The sequence below is a fragment of the Salmo trutta genome, chromosome 25 (assembly GCF_901001165.1).
Source record: "Salmo trutta chromosome 25, fSalTru1.1, whole genome shotgun sequence".
NCBI lineage: Eukaryota > Metazoa > Chordata > Actinopteri > Salmoniformes > Salmonidae > Salmo > Salmo trutta.
The window spans coordinates 38,277,424-38,292,397 of NC_042981.1; positions in this window are offsets into that span (position 1 = coordinate 38,277,424).

Sequence of the window (14,974 nt, forward strand, 5' to 3'; positions counted from 1 at the left end):
GGGAACAGAGGAATAAATACATGCAGTGTGATTAGGGAATGTAAACCAGGTGTGCAGGGAACAAGACAAAACAAATGGAACAATGGAAAAAATGGAGCGGCGATGGTTAGAAAGCCGGTGACGTGGACCGCCGAACGCCGCCCGAACAAGGAGAGGAAGTCGTGACATGTATACAGTATAGAGTATTTCTTACACAGAAACTAGGATCCGGGACAGCTGCAGACTCACAGAACAGTAACCAAAAGCAGACGTCATTCTGTATTAAAGGTTTCTTGGCAAGACTGTTCATAACACCATTGGGTCCTAAATTGAAAAGGCAGACCCACAGGGTAGGGTTCTGGTACACTCTGTCTTCGATTCTGGTCAGAGAAAGCCCACACATCCAATGTAGTTTTATTGACTTGGCACTTCCTTGTTATGGGAAACTAACATCATGCCAAAGCAATGATCTAGATGGTTGTAATGTCACTTTTTCCTCATTCCATTGTCAGGGCTTCATTCATACCCAGGATTGTGTAACTAACAGGTAAAAGAACCACACAATCATATTCCACTTTCAAATAGAATGTTAAGAAGTTGATATTACATATAAAGAATATAACATTACAGTATGTGCTCTCATTTTGAACATGATCACTATTGCACGAACATGAAGAAGGTATGATTGCCACAATAAATAAGAATGCCTGGCTACTCTGGAAGAGCCTGACAGACCATTGTGTTGGCCTTTCGATAGATTAAATATGTTGTTTTGTTGGCAGGCTAAAGCAATGCTTGCTAGACAAATGGACAAAATGTATGCATGAATTGAATGGGCTCTCTGTCTCTTCAAGGTCATAGGACAATGGAACTATACTGAGGGAAACAGAAGAGGGGGGTAGTTCCTAAAAAAAAAATGTAAAAATGCTATTCTGAAAACCCCTGTAATCTTAGAGGAAACCTATTTTTAACCCAAAGCTACTTTCTCTTACTTTCCCTCCACAAAGTCACTCTGTGGTGCGAACGCCTTGCAGAGAGAAGACAGAGGTATAAGCAGGCTGGTTTGACAGTGAGCTCTTTATTAATAACTCACAGATGGCGGTGCCTCAAATGTGATGTCTTCGGGTCATCATTATCAAACACTTAGCCCCTTTCACTTGTTCCTGCTAGCTTCTTCAACAGATCAGCTTGCATCTTCATACTCAGAATTGACTTATGAATCCCCATACCTCTTGTTATCATTGTCAATATTGTTATTACACTAACTGTGACTATAAGTGAATAAACATTGATTGATGATGTATTTTGTAATAAGAGTTCATAAAGATCCACAATCCTCAAGCTGGATTTAAATGTGTCCCCTATCAAATGTGTGGTTGTTAAAAGGTTGTTAAAAGGTTACAACATCTCTGGTCTGGTATTATCTCTACCTGTTTGTCACATTGATCTGACGCTGACTGCTTTGCTTTCTTCAACTCAATGTGGGATTAACTGCTTAATGTCAATTAGGGCATAGGTCACCTTTGATTACAGCTTGCCTAATCAATAGTAATTCAGTTTGCAGGTAAAAGGTACAATTGTTTCTTGCACTCTCTCAAAAGCGAATTACAATTCCTGAGGATTCAGTTTGTTGCATGTTATGATCGATGATGTCATTTGTGTGTGGTAAAAATTATCTTCGATTTTTACCACTTCTAAACAGTGAAGTGACTTGATAAACTTTTATTTGACAGCTTTGTCCATTTTAATCTCTAGACCAGAGTTTCCCAAACTCGGTCCTCAGGACCCCAAGGGGTGCATGTTTTGGTTTTTGCCCAAGCACTACACATTTGATTGAAATAATCAACTAATCATCAAGCTTTGATCCTTTGAATAAGCTGTGTAGTGTTAGGGCAAAAACCAAAACGTGCATCCCGAGGACAGAGTTTTGGAAACGCTGCTCTAAGCCTAATTCTGTGCACTTGTGTGTGGAAAACTGAAAGCTTCTGACTGACTGCTCTCAGTCTCACTTAACCTTGAAAACGTCAAGGACATCAAGCTATTGGATGACTTAACTGATTTACTGCTTAAAACCACATTATTGAAAGCCACGAAAGCCATCTCTAAGACCTGAACATCAGGAAGTGTGCAATAGACTCCCAATGACATCATCCTGGGGTAATGTCTAAATGGTATAGTCATTATGATTTCCCAGAGGATTCGTTCTCACAAGCCCAGGCATATAGGGTGCCTCAGTCCTTTACTATTCTCTGACAGGGGAACATGTCAAACCTCCTCATTATCTCTTTGTCTCCTAGTTACATACCCCACCCCCACACTTCATCCCCTCCTATGCTGTACCACAGTAGAAGTACATCGTGGGTCCTCCTAACCCCCACCCAGGGAATCCTCTCACTCACAACCCTGGGATGCAATCAACTAACTAGCATCTGTTCGTGAGCTACAGCACACTACACAATGCAGCTCAGTAACACATTCGGTATAGTGATATACCCCGGGTATACAAAACATTAGAAACACCTTCCTAATATCGTATGTATTGTTGTGTGTTGTTCGATGTTACTGCGCTGTTGGAGCTAAGAACACACGCATTTCGCTACACCTGCAATAACATCTGCTAAATATGTGTATGCGACCAATACAATTTGATTTGATTTAAAAACCCAGCTGCATTGCAGTTCGTGACACAAACGGGTGTGCCTGGCACCTACTACCATATCCCGTTCAAAGGCACTTCAATCTTTTGTTTTTCCCCCATTCACCTTCTGAATGGCACACATACACAATCCATGTCTCAATTGTCTCAAGGCTTAAAAATCCTTCTTTAACCTGTCTCCTCCCCCTCATCTGCACTGATTGAAGTAGATTTAACAAGTGACATCAATAAGGGATCATAGCTTTCACTTGGATGTCACCTTTCACCTGGTTCTTAATGTTTTGTATACTCTGTAGTATATTTGTTATACTAGTAGTATTTCAGCAATAGATTTGTGTCACGGCTGTCAAAAGGAGCGGACCAAAGTGGAGCATGTGTTTCGTTCCACATATTTATTTAATCCGTGAAACTATGCAACACATCAAATAACTGAAACTTACAAAACGTGAAGGAGAGGAGACACAAACACTACTCACAAATATAATCACCCACAAAAACAGGTGGGACAAACATCAGCTTAAATATGACCTCCAATTAGAGACAACGACGACCAGCTGCCTCTAATTGGAGATCATACCAAACAACACCAACATAGAAATACACAACTAGAAACTGAACATAGAAATACAAAACATAGACAAACACTCCCTGTCATGCCCTGACCTACTCTACCATAGAAAATAACAACTTACTATGGTCAGGACGTGACAATTTGGTCATCTGAAATGCTGATAGTATAATACACAGAATTATGAAACTTCAAAGGGCTCATATAACTTTGCGTATGCCTCTGAACCATGAGTTGCTGTTCCTTTATGGTTGTAAAACAGAAATGACAAGTCATTTACACATATATGGACATTTTGTAAATTATTGTTTGAAGATTCACACACTTTTTGTCTCGCATGGAAACACCTTGGAAACCAATCTTTCATTGCAATGTTGCATTTCATAAGCTGCAACTCAATATTCATGACAGCGAGACCACTATCTTCATGAGATAATAAAGGGAAGCGGAGGGAGCTACAGTACCTCCGCTGTCTCCCCATATACACTCTAAGTCCACTTGTTGTCATTTGGATGGGGGTTGCTTTTACTCACTGGGAGTGGCAAATGTCATATATCAGAGAAGACAGGCAGTGGTGACATACAGACATTGTGCCAGAACATTCTAGTCTGCTTATGTAGCAAAGAATGCAAAACAGGACGTGGCTCCATCCCACTCTCAATATCAAATCCAGTTTGAGCATATGCTGTACCAAAGTAGAAGTACATCATGGGTCCTAGAGGGGCAGACCTTTCAATATGCTCTTAGCTGGCTGACATGCAGCCAATTGTAGAAATGGATAAGACTTTGGGGAGGACTATCGGGCTACAACCACGGCTGCTGACTCCATTCAACTTAATTGAGTGTAATCCTGGGTAACCGTTTGTGAGCAGATTGCTTTGTAAGCTTGGACTGAATCAGCTTAAGAACTATAAACCCGTATCAGAACACTGACAGTTCTGTGAACTCCCTAAGTTGCAACCTGTCACAGAGAAATTCCCAGAAAGCCCCACTACCAAACCAATGGAAGGCAGATTGATTCGAACCGGGATGCATTTGAATTGGTGTATAAAAGAAGGGATCCGCTGAGATGGATGGATGTGAAAGATGAAAGTGGATCTCTGGGGCACGTTGTTCATTCATTTGAGTCAGAGGACAGTGGTGGTCCTGCTGGGTAATGCTTCAAATAGCCTTTAGGAACAATCCTCCCACCGCTACAGTTTCCCGAGGATGCTAACCCAGCATATGAACTGAACGTGTCAGTAGAATCCTCAGTGGAGATATCATAGACGTAAACGTGTGAGTTCAGTCAGATGTTTTAGAGCGAGGAGGGTTCAGAGTGTAGGTAAAGGAAAGCCCTTACGCTCGGGAACGTTGATGGAAAAATATGATTGCCTCTATGGATGTGTTAGTCACGAAAAAGCATGTGCTCAATGACTGATAATGTGTGACAAGGTTGGCGCCTCCCTCTTTGGAGAATGAGAAGATTCGATTTAGTAGCCCTCTCAACATTGGAGAAAATGTTTTGCAGAATACCATAGGTATTTCCATAGATATTAGATACCGTAGATGCTATCTGAAATATGCCAATGTATTAAAGACAAAAGTGAAAAAGAGTGGTATTTTAGCACCTACTAGATATAGCAACAAAACACAGCAGCCTGCACTACCAACCCTGTGCTTTATCTGGCTATATAGCATTAATTAAAGGGGTAACACACAAGGAGACAAGATAAGAAAGATCCAGCCTGATAAGCCACAGTAGTATTGGAATATTGATCCCATTGTAAGTCACCTTGAACATAAAAAAAAAAGTATTGCGCTGTCATTTTATCCTGATATGTTTACCTAACTGCAGACTTTCATTAACAGTCCTGGGCTACCCAGCCAAACACACATTTTGTTATTTAGTTGGGGACTTTTATTTTGTGGCGAGGAGAGGAATGGCTTCCGGGAAAAGCGAGATTACAGCACAGGCGGTTGTTGTTCCTTAATTGGGGAGGATGGGCTCTTAGTAATAGCTGGGACGGATGTAAATGGAATGCTATCGAACACTTCAAACACCTGGTTTCCATGTGTTTGATGCCACTCCATTTACTCCATTCCAGCCATTAGTATGAGCCGTCCTCCCCTCAGCAGCCTCCTGTGACGTACAGGCATTTGTTTTGTTCTTGAATTAACAGGGCCATTTCTAGGGTGAAAGAGGGAGAGAGGGATGGAAGAAGGAGGGAGAGGGACAGACAGACAGACAGACAGAGCGAGGGGGGGAGACGAGGTCAGGCTCAAGGAAAGTGAATGCTGACTGTCCCTCCCTTCTGCCTACCGCAGGCCCCTAACAAACAAAGAGCTTAAAGGGGTTCATTTTTCCTTCACAAAAATAGATGGTGGTGTATGCATTTAAACAATCTCTTTTCAAATGTGCTGTTGGTGTGGGAAAATCACAGCTCTGTCTCTAGCCTGAGAAAGTGAGGGGCTGATTTGTAGTGTGTGGTATCTTCTCTCCTTCCTCTGGTTGTCAAACGCCACAATGAGCTCAACACACTGAGTCCCAATACCAAAGCTGATACTACACTCTATATTACTAGGCAAGCAGACTATATTTGCCATCTATTATTTCATAGAGTTACGTTGGAATCGATATTTGGACACACAGTGTGTTTTCATCTCTTAAACAGCCAATAGAATCTGGGACCTCATTGATTGGACGCCGTCGCCCAGATGAGAGACCTAATTGGCTACCGCAGGTCAGACAAAATAGCCTATCTAATGATTGTATTGTGCTCCTCCTGAAGAAGAAATACCCTGGAGATGAAAGGACTATTAGAGTGACCAGACAGTGCTTGCTCAGTAGAAATACAGAGTGTACAAAACATTAGGAACACCTTATTGAGTTGTACCCCATTTTGCCCTCAGAACAGCCTTAATTAGTTGGGGTATGGACTCTACAAGGTGTCGAAAGTGTTCCACAGGGATGCTGGCCCATGTTGACTCCAATGCTTCCCACAGTTGTGTCAAGTTGGCTGGATGTCCTTTGGGAGGTGGACCATTCTTCATGCACATGGGAAACAGCTGAGTGTGAAAAACTCAGCAGGGTTGCAGTTCTTGACACAGTCAAACAGGTGCGCCTGGCACCTACTACCATACCCCATTCAAAGGCACTTAAATCTTTTGTCTTGACCTTTCACCCTCTGAATGGCACACATACACAATCCATGTCTCAAGGCTTAAAAATCCTGTCTCCTCCTCCCCTTCATCTACACTGATTGAAGTGGATTTAACAACTGACATCAGTAAGGGATCATAGCTTTCCCCTGGATTCACCTGGTCAGTCTATGTCATGGAAAGGTGCTCTTAATGTTTTGTACACTCAGTGTACGCAGACATTGTTAGTGGAAAATTGGAGGGTGAAGGATGGATGATGGGGGAAGAGCAAATTGTCAAACTGTATCATGATTTTCAGACATGAGGACTTGCAGACAGACGCAAAATGAACGTGTCCATCTCTGTGGCATAGTCCTGTTCTATTCTGAGACCTGGTACAGTGAGTGACCTCTGGCCGACATTTGTGTCCGACACAAAGACACTTCCTGTCTCATCCCTAAAAAAAAAGTTTCCCTGGAGAGGCCGGGTTGGCCTGGAAACCCCTCTTTTCTTTTTTCCTCACTCTCTTTTTCACTTTTTCTTTACTATATAAGGAATGCGAGCTGAATGACCCTGTCCTTCATTTTAGGGTCAGTGGAGGCGCTGTGTAACAGATGTAATTCACAGCGAATGAAGGAATGTATTTGGGCATTCTTGCCTTACAGTAATAGTAGAATTAGGGTCAGGTCTATTATTGGATTATTTGGCAAGTCAGGAGACAAAAATACTGTATTGTACGCTTGAATTGTAAACGCTCAGTATCGGTTTTGTTTGTGATTCAGTGACCGGCAATAGCTTCTTAAATGCAAGAAGCTCTCTCTCTCTCACTCACACACACACACACACACACACACACACACACACACACACACACACACACACACACACACACACACACACACACACACACACACACACACACACACACACACACACACACACACACACACACACACACTACCCCACCAACACACACTCTGTAAAGGCCCTCAAACTGTCATTGTCAGGGCTGTTGATCCCAGGCGGTGCGTCAGTGTCTCTATCTATTGTAGAGATGAGGATCTGAGTAGGAGCTTACTAAAAGCCAGTCATCACTCGTACATGTACTTCTCTGGCCTTTAAAGCTCTCGCTGGACTCTCCTCTCTCACCACACACTCAAACTCTAGGCCCCTGGGTGGGGCGTTTATAAAGACACAATGCGGCATTGATGAAGGTTTGTGTTGTGGAGCTTGGGGGATGTTGCCATGGTGATGCCAACTCAAAGAACCTGGTCTCTGTGTGTCTCTCTGTGTTGCAGGATATAATTGGCAGCCAGTGTTTTCAAGATAGAACCATACAAAACGACAACAGAATGGGCAGTAAAAATGAATGTGTGTGAGGTGGCTATGTCATGAAGACATCTTTTAATTTGTGTTTAATTGTGATTATGTGTCAGAGTCTAGGTGATGTGGGTAAGGCGGAGTCAGGCGCAGGACTCAGAGATGAGTACTCATAGTAGCTTTACTCAAAATCAATCTTCCAACAAGGTGACCGAAAATCCAGAATCACATAAACGAGACAACTGACAACAATAAACACGCACAAAACCATGATGGCTCCAGAGGGTTAAATAGGGAAATAATTAAAACGTAATGGGAACCAGGTGTGAACAATACAGACAAAACCAACGGAAAAAGAAATGTAGATCGGTGGAGGCTAGAAAGCCGGTGACGTCGACCGCCGAACGCCGCCCGAACAAGGAGAGGCACCAACTTCAGCGGAAGTCGTGACATTATGAAAGGCCTGTAGCACATAAAGGGTATTTAGAAGCAGATGTTGGCATCTGGGAGAAGAAACAAGATGGAATCCAGTGGGTTTCTATATTAATAAATTATCAAGGCACTTAAACGAGTCAAAAATACTTTACACCCAGATCTGCCCAGAAGATTTGAATGAGAATGTGAAAATGTGAGATGGGGTGTTGAAAAAGAATATCTCCTTGTACGAATTAACAATTTATATTCAGAACACGTCTGCGTTTAAACAGGAATCCCAATTGTACCCTAGTACTTTTATATATTCCTGTTGACACCTCAACACTAATACAATTCAGCATGTTTTATTAAGTCAATATACAGTACATCAAAGTATGCCCACCCTCGTCCTACCTGATAATGACATGAGAGAGGTTTTATGTGGTCTAGAGGTGATAGACTGCATTCTACTGTTACACTTCTCTCAGACCTGCAATGAACCTGATAGATAGACCCCGATGGCTAAATAATTTAGTAACCTCTCTCTCTGACATACTGGGAATGTGGATTTTCACACTCACGAACTCTGAGATTTGGACAAACTCACACTGAGATAGGAACTCTTTCTCGCGTACACACACACACGCACGCACGCACGCACGCACACACACACACACACACACACACACTGAAATAGGTTGCGTTCCCCTGCTCAGGCATGGCATGCATCAACCAATGGTTGCATGCCTTGCCATCGACTGACAGATTGCTGTAACATATGATGTGGTTAACTGATACAGAAATACCTAATCCAGGTGTTGTGAGCCGTCAGCAACGCCTGAGCAGAGGAACCCGTCCATAATCTGCTGAGTTACTGGCCACAATATTAAGAATTCCTCCCTCTTCTTCCTCCCCCAATCCTCACCTCTCTCCTCCACTCATTCTGCAGTTGGCTTCCGTGGGCCTGTACGTATGCAAAGCAGGTGTGCGTTCAGTGGTAACCCCTAGCAACTGAAGCATATATTTACTTAGAACGTCACTGATGTCACGGACAACTAAAATATGTTTGTACCTCCTTGGTGGAGTACATGGGAAACAGATTCAGATGCCATGTGGTGTGATTACAGTAATATTACAGTAATATGGGCATAGGGATGCCAATCATGCTGTGCCAGTCTGGCTCACTTCCACAATGATGAGAATATACAGGATGGAATGATGTTCCAAGCTGTTTGAATTGAGCTTACACAGATGATACTGTGCATTACAGGGTGTTCATTATTCGGTATTCTGCTTGTACTGGGGAAGCCATATGTTCAATGGGTGAAAAGGTGTTTGTCCAAATTGGTCCGAAATTATAACATCGCAATACATAGGCTACAACACATTTGGCTACAAAATCACTCAATTATCAGTTCATAGGAAGAAGTGTGCCTCTTGACTTAAGTCATCCTTAAAGCATCCTTAAAGCATTCTTGGCCATCTTGAAGGCAGCTGTTGCCCTTTTTATCCGAAGTGCATCTGTATGGAGGCTATTCCCTCATGACGAAACAAAACAGCACATACCACTGATCTGTGGGTTTCTCAGCTTCAGCTCATTGGTCTACAAACTAGGATCATAGACAGTGAGAATGAGTGTGTGTGTGTGTGTGTGGGGGGGGGGGGGGGGGGGGGTGATTCTGTCTGGTTTGTTAGCTTAACAGATATTAACTGTAATTTTTCGAACATGATGTAGTACCCGCAAAACACCAGTCTCAACGTCAACAGTGAAGAGGCGACTCCGGGATGCTGGCCTTCTAGGCAGAGTTCCTCTGTCCAGTGTCTGTGTTCTTTTGCCCATCTCTAGTCTTTTCTTTTTATTCACCAGTCTGAGATATGGCTTTTTCTTTGCAACTCTGCCTAGAAGGCCAGCATCCCGGAGTCGCTTCTTCACTGTTGACGTTGAGACTCCTGTTTTGCGGGTACTATTTAATGAAGCTGACAGTTGAGAACTTGTGAGGCGTCTGTTTCTCAAACTAGACACTCTAATGTACTTGTCTTCTTGCTCAATTGTGCACCGGGGCCTCCCACTCCTCTTTCTATTCTGGTTAGAGCCAGTTTGCGCTGTTCTGTGAAGGGAGTAGTACACAGCATTGTACGAGATCTTCAGTTTCTTGGCAATGTCTCGCATGGAATAGCCTTCATTTCTCAGAACAAGAATAAACTGACGAGTTTCAGAAGAAAGGTCTTTGTTTCTGGCCATTTTGAGCCTGTAATCGAACCCACAAATGCTGATGCTCCAGATGCTCAACTAGTCTAGAGAAGGCCAGTTTTATTTCTTCTTTAATCAGATTTCAGCTGTGCTAACATAATTGCAAAAGGGTTTTCTAATGATCAATAAGCCTTTTAAAATGATAAACTTGGATTAGCTAACACAACGTGCCATTGGAACACAGGAGTGATGCTTGCTGATAATGGGCCTCTGTACGTCTATGTAAATAATCCATTAAAAATCTGCCGTTTCCAGCTACAATAGTCATTTACAACATTAACAATGTCTACACTGTATTTCTGATCAATTTGATGTTATTTTAATGGACAAAAAATTGCATAAACAACGACATTTCTAAGTGACCCCAAACATTTGAAAGGTAGTGTACCTTTTGCTGATGAAAAAAGAATGCAAGAAGTACTGTTCCTTCCTGATGGGAAAATCTAGAGTCGTGCCTCTGAAACAGATCACTATCCCCAGGATGGAGCTGATGGCAGCTATCATCACAGTCAAAGTTGACAAGATTCTGAGGCAAGAACTACAAGTCCTGATCAAAGAGTCTGTCTTCTGGACAGAGAGCACTACGTTGCTGAAGCACATTAAGATTGAAACTGCGCGTTTCAGGATCTTCGTGGCCAACAGGATTGCTACTATCCGCGAGGCTACAGAACCAACTCAGTGAAGGAGTGTCAACACCTCAGTGAACCCAGAGGATCAAGCTTCAAGAGGTTTGAAAGCTGAACACTTCATCAAGAGTGAAGACTGGATAGAGTCTGAGAGTGACCCTGAGAAGCAGAAGCAGCACATGCAGAAATTGAAAACAACACTGGATAAGAAACCACTTACAGTGGAAGAGTTAGCCCAAGATGAGATTGAGCTAATCCGCTTCAACCAGAGACAGAAGTATCCAGAAGAAATGAATGCATTGCAGAATGAAAACACAAATGAATAGGATTCCCAAGACTAACTCAACAGTGATAAGAATCCTCTGTGCAAAAGACAACATGCCAAAGCTGAAGAGCAGAAAATGGCAGACCTGCCAGATGAACGCTTGTTACCAGACAAGCCCACCTAAACTCTACAAGGAGCAGTGTGAGAGCTCACAAAAAAAAACGAGTTAATAATTGACAGAATAAAAATACAATTGAGAACACAAGACCAGGTTTAAGTTTAGATTTATTTAGAGTTTTATGGCTCTAGTCTTAAGTTAATTTTAAGTAATTGTTATGCTCCCTGCCTAGACAATTTGGGGCTGTAATGTCTGCTTCCAACTCACGCTCTCAAACAAATAGATCCCCTGAATGCAGCTCATTCTCCAGATCCCAATCACCTGAATTCTGATCACCTGTTCACACATCTGTATGTCATTATCACACACTATTTAGTTCCTTTGCCCCCCATCATTGTTTGGTGACACTTCTATTCGGAGCTCTTGGTTTCCTGTATTTTAATCCTCTCGCTTATGATAGTTTTTGCCTGCCTCAAGAACGATGCCTATTCCCTGCCTGTACGTTAGCTTATCGGATTTCCTGTTATCAACCTATTGCCTGATCTCCCTGACGATGTTACTAGCCTTTCCCCTGCCTGTACTGTTTCCTTTTTGGACCCTCTGTGTATGACCTTCTGCCTGCTCCTGGACCCAGCTACCTGTCTCCTCCTGTGTATGACCTTCTGCCTGCCCTTGGACCCAGCTACCTGCCTCCTCCTGTGGTCCTTTGCAATAAACACCTGCTGCGCCCTGTACTTGAAACCAGCTCTGTCTCCCCTCGTGTTCATTACAGGGGCCGGAAATGTAAGAGCCATAATATAGAAAAGAGCATTTTTATAATATCCACGTTATTATAGTATTATTATTTGTGTACTTATTTGCATATTTGTTCATATTGAGAATATGTATCTATTTGGAACATTTCATTTTGATTTTAGCATAGAACCCCCCCACCCCCGTAAGAAAAGTAGAATGCTCCATTAGTTTAGTCCATGTGACTTCATGTCTGATGTCACCGCAGTAGGCAAGAAGGAGTCCATGGAGCAATACAGATTGAGGTGTTAAATACATATAAAAAAGGTCAACTTTTAATTCTTCTATACAGTTGAAGTCGGAAGTTTACATACACTTAGATTGGTCATTAAAACAAATTTTTCAACCACTCCACAAATTTCTTGTTGTCCTTAAGCCTTGAACTATAGTTTTGGCAAGTCGGTTAGGACAATCTACTTTGTGCATGACACAAGTCATTTTTCCAACAATTGTTTACAGACAGATTATTTCACTTATAATTGTCACAATATTGACGGAAGGTGGCGCCCCTCGCGGCGCTCGGCGGTCGTCGTCGCCGGCCTAATAGCGGCCACCGATCCTTTTTTTATTTTCTGTTGGTTAGGTCTTGTTTAGTTTGCACCTGTTTCTTATTAGTTCATTAATGGGGGAGGGTATTTAGTCATTCTGTGTAGTTTGTGCTGTGTGCGTGATTGTTTGTTGTCAGGTGTTACGTGTTTGAGGTACAGGTGGTTTTTTTTTTCTCTGCCTATGGGTTTCAGTGCAGCGTGTTTTGGGCTGCGTCCCAAAACAGTGCTGCGTGCGGGCTGTTTCAGTGCTGCGTGCGGGCTGTTTGTTTGGGCATTTGTTTTGCCTTGCCCTGCCTTACCTGTAATCTGGGCAACGTGTGGATATCTAATAAATATTGTTCGTGTGTTCACGGACTTGAGTCTTCTGCGTCTGACTTCGACCCTCCTGTTTCCTGGTGAACACTGACAATAATTCACTGTATCACAATTCCAGTGGGTCAGAAGTTTACATACACTAAGTTGTAGACCACAATGTCTGCTACGAAAAGTTCAAATCAATCCCAGAACAACAGCAAAGGACCTTGCGAAGAAGCTGGAGGAAACAGGTACAAAAGTATCTGTATCCACAGTAAAACGAATCCTGTATCGACATAACCTGAAAGGACGCTCAGCAAGGAAGAAGCCACTGCTCCAAAACCGCAATAAAAAAGCCAGACTACGGTTTGCAACTGCACATAGGGACAAAGATTGTAATTTTTTGAGAAATGTCCTCTGGTCTGATGAAACAAAAATAGAACTGTCTGGCCACAATGACCATCGTTATGTTTGGAGGAAAAAGGGGGAGGCTTGCAAGCCAAAGAACACCATCGGGGGGTGGCAGCATCATGTTGTGGGGGTGCTTTGCTGCAGGAGGGACTGGTGCACTTCACAAAATAGATGGCGTCATGAGGAAGAAAAATTATGTGGATATATTGAAGCAACATCTCAAGACATCAGTCAGGAAGTTAAAGCTTGGTCGCAAATGGGTCTTCCAAATGGACAATGACCCCAAGCATACTTCCAAAGTTGTGGCAAAATGGCTTAAGGACAACAAAGTCAAGGTATTTGAGTGGCCATCACAAACCCTTACCTCAAACCTATAGAAAGTTGGGGTTAGAACTGAAAAAGGGTGTGTGAGAGAGGAGGCCTACAAACCTGACTCAGTTACACCAGCTCTGTCAGGAGGAATGGGCCAAGATTCACCCAACTTATTGTGGGAAGCTTGTGGAAGGCTACCTGAAATGTTTGACCAAAGTTAAACAATTTAAAGGCAATGCTACCAAATACTGAGTGTATGTAAACTTCTGACCCACTGGGTATGTGATGAAAGAAATAAAAGCTGAAATAAATCATTCTCTCTACTATTCTGACATTTCACATTATTCAAATAAAGTGGTGATACTGACCTAAGACATGGGATTTTTACTAGGATTAAAGTCAGAAATTGAGAAAAACTGAGTTTAAATGTATTTGGCTAAAGTTTATTTAAACTTCCGACTTCAACTGTAAAATGGATACACTTTTGTTTGTTTTATTTAGCGTCAGACTCACTGCTTTTAAAAAAAATAGAAGGCTGCGCCACTACAGCTAGTACTACAACTACAAGGGTTCCGGTTTTGGTCAAAGAGCTTTTACAAAATACAGTCACAGTAATGCACAATTGTAACCAATATACATCCCAATCTCTGACAACAACGTTTGTAGATTTCAAACTCTACCGTAAACAAACCATAAACTATATAATTTATCTCTCGCTTTACATGTTATCTCTCGCTTTACACGCTTTACATGTCAGCACAAATTTATCTCAAAATCAATATTGTAGGCTATAACAAATGGTTCAATCATCATATTAAGAAGACCTGTTTTATAGACACCATTGTCATAACACATAATTAACTTAGCTCCTTGTTGAGAAATACCAGCTAGCACATTTGGTTCCTTGGAAGTTTTGGGAATCTATGTTTTTGTTTTCACTTTGGTTGTGGGAATGAAGCCATAAAGGTTGTTCCACCTGAAAAAGCCAAAGAAAGAGGATTTCAACACCCACCATCTCAGATGGTTTTGAAATCGTTTCTGTAGATAGAAACATAAGATTTTGTTATAGAAAATGTTGGTCCAAATCGGATGGTATGTACTATATTTATTGCATATTAAATGAATCCTATAAATTTAAAATGGCCAATTTGGGTGCGATCAATTAGCTTAATTTCTCAGATCAAATTACTCTGAACAAAAATATAAACGCAGCATGTAAAATGTCGGCCCCATGTTTCATGAGCTGAAATAAAAGATCCCAGAAATGTACCGTGCGCACAAAAAGCTGACCTCAACCTTC